This window comes from Cicer arietinum, unplaced genomic scaffold (genome assembly GCF_000331145.2).
Source record: "Cicer arietinum cultivar CDC Frontier isolate Library 1 unplaced genomic scaffold, Cicar.CDCFrontier_v2.0 Ca_scaffold_6153_v2.0, whole genome shotgun sequence".
Classification (NCBI taxonomy): domain Eukaryota; kingdom Viridiplantae; phylum Streptophyta; class Magnoliopsida; order Fabales; family Fabaceae; genus Cicer; species Cicer arietinum.
The window spans coordinates 9,369-12,033 of NW_027339800.1; the positions used below are offsets into that span (position 1 = coordinate 9,369).

At 28.9% G+C, this 2,665-nt stretch overlaps 1 long non-coding RNA gene across 1 annotated transcript; it reads left to right on the forward strand.

The window, feature by feature from the left end:
* The first annotated feature begins 504 nt into the window (after window positions 1-504).
* LOC105853065 (uncharacterized) lies at window positions 505-1,215 on the forward strand. Its single transcript, XR_001144944.3, has 3 exons — window positions 505-639; window positions 749-849; window positions 988-1,215. It is a non-coding gene; the product is annotated as an uncharacterized lncRNA (long non-coding RNA).
* The last annotated feature ends 1,450 nt before the right edge of the window (window positions 1,216-2,665 follow it).

The following is a 2,665-nucleotide window of genomic DNA, read 5'->3' on the forward strand; positions in this document are numbered from 1 at the left end:
AATTAATAATAAAGAAATTGAAAATCGAACCTAAAGTTTGTTAAATCTTTTGTTGGGGGTATGCTGCAAATCATTATAAACGTATATTTCAAACGTATACGAGGATTCAATGAACTACAAGTTGCTAAACACTTTGATGAACGATATTTAGATTTTTACAATCTAAGATTGCCGTAAAATGAATGAGAATATCTTTAAATACGAACTACAAGGGGGTTTGGCACACTTACAAGTCAACGAGTGTGGATGATAGAAATGAGCTTTTCAAATTGTTTATGGTAAGATGAAATAAAATTTAGGCTTTTTATATCTACATTTAATTTGTGATATTATATAGTCTAATATATATATATATATATATTTTAATTGCATACTACATGTGTATGGAAAAAAAATCCGAAGCTCAAATAAAAAAGAATTTTCACTTCAAAGCTAAAGTTTGTCTCTATAATATACTGATGAATATCCGACGACACTTTAATCAAAACGACATCGTTCAAAAATTGCAACACTATTTGTCTAGTGATGAAATATTTCTAAAGAAATTAGGGATTGGTAAAGAGAACAGAGCTTCGGAGAAGGGAGGTTGCCTACACACGAGTGGGTTGCATCAGTACTTCCCAACACACTATTAATTTGGTGAAAATTTATTTAATTCATAATTATTCTATGTTTTATTTGTATATATTTATTATATATAGCTTTCTAATTAATTATAATTATTTTTCTACATCTTTTGTTAAAATAGAAAAATAAAACCGGAAAAACTCAAATATGGATTAGATACAAATTACAATACCACATTCATTTTAGAAGCGTCGGTTCGTTGATCTCCACATTCATTTTCAGGTGAATTGTTTTTTCAATTTCTTTACCAAATTTAATTTATTTAAATTGTTTATTATTTTTATGTATATAGAAAAACATTATCTGAATCTGACAGTTCATCATCTCCATTGATGAATTACGCTGTCGTGCTTGATGAAGCTACTACAAAAAGTTTATGGGAGACTGTTAGAGGACTTGATAAGGCAAACACAGCTTATTGTTATGGATACTTGGCCCCTTACAAGAGAGGTAGAAGCTTTTTTATCAGCAAATTGTTTGAATGAGAAAGTGTATTTTAAATTTAAAACTTTGCGATAAGCAAAGTTCAAAGGAAATTATTGGAGTCAGATTTTCTCTATAAAACACAACATCTTATTCATTCTTTTATCACTCGTTCTTTTTTCATTATTTCTTCTTCTATTCTCTCTCTTCCATTATCTCTTCATAATGTCACCATTTTTTCATTTTTCCATCATCTTAATTTTTCCTTTATATCATTCTCCATTCTTTTATTTCAAAAATTTCATCCCTCATAATTATTTTAATTGTTTTTCCTATTTGTTTTCTTTTAAACACTATATTCTAAATTATCTTTATTATTTAATTTTTTCTTCTAATCTTCAAATCATTCTTATTTGGTTTAAATATGTCATTAGTCCCTGCAAAATACAAAAAAAAATGATTTTAGTCCTAACAAAATACATTTTTTAATTTAAGTCTATGCAAATTGAAAACGTTTTCGTTTTAGTCTAATATTTAACATTGTTAGCTTTTTAACGGTTGAGTTATTAATCACATTAAACTTAGTCCTTGTAAAATTCAAGAAGTTAGTTTTAGTCTTTGCAAAATAAAAATAAATTATTTTTGTAATACCTTGATTTTTAACAGCGCGAATGTATTTTTTTTGTAAATAAAACAAATTCAACTTAATAAAAAAATATCAAGTCGTAACACAAACGACAAATGTAATAAATAATGACATTATAATATACATCCGACTAAAATAATTTGTTTCCGATACATAAGTTCCATTGCGACAACAACCTTGAAATAAGAAAGGGGAATGAATATAATTCTTAAATAAAACCCTAAGCTGATCATTTATCCAACTGAGGGTAACTGGGTACTGAGGATCCACTAGAGGCATCAAGCTTCACTACTTCCGATTACCAATCCAAAAATCATCTTTGTGTCGCATCTTCAACGTCGTTGCAATTCAAGCACGACTCAACACTCTAATAGCTTGGGTATATGCTCGGGCCACAATAATAGTATCATATGAGGACAAAGCCCAAATTCCACAACAATTGTAAATGGTCACCAACCGAAATTAATAAATATCACATAGCATTTAAATTTCAAATGCACAAAATAACCTTTCAACTTAGCATACATCTTGAAAGGGTTTTCATATGTCCAAAAATGCATAAACAATGTTGAAAAATAAAGTTTTGACAAACAACACTGTCATAGCCAAATACAACTGAGAAAATGCAGATTTTCAATTCTAAAATGACCTTGAATCAATCAACACTTCAAACATTAATATTAACAATTATGAACACATAATTAACACCAAATTAATCTCCACAAATTCACACCTCAATCACACATCGAATATTCATAACATCAATTATGAACACATAATTACATCAAAACTTAATCAACCCAACTTCACACCTCAAAGCAATTACGGCAAATCTCAACAACAACCGAATATGTATATACAATCATCATAGTATAACAAACATGACTCGCGTGCCAAGTACTCTAATGCAATGCGTATATGCCAAAATGCATGATTCCAGAATTCCAAACCAAAACCCTCCTCGAATGG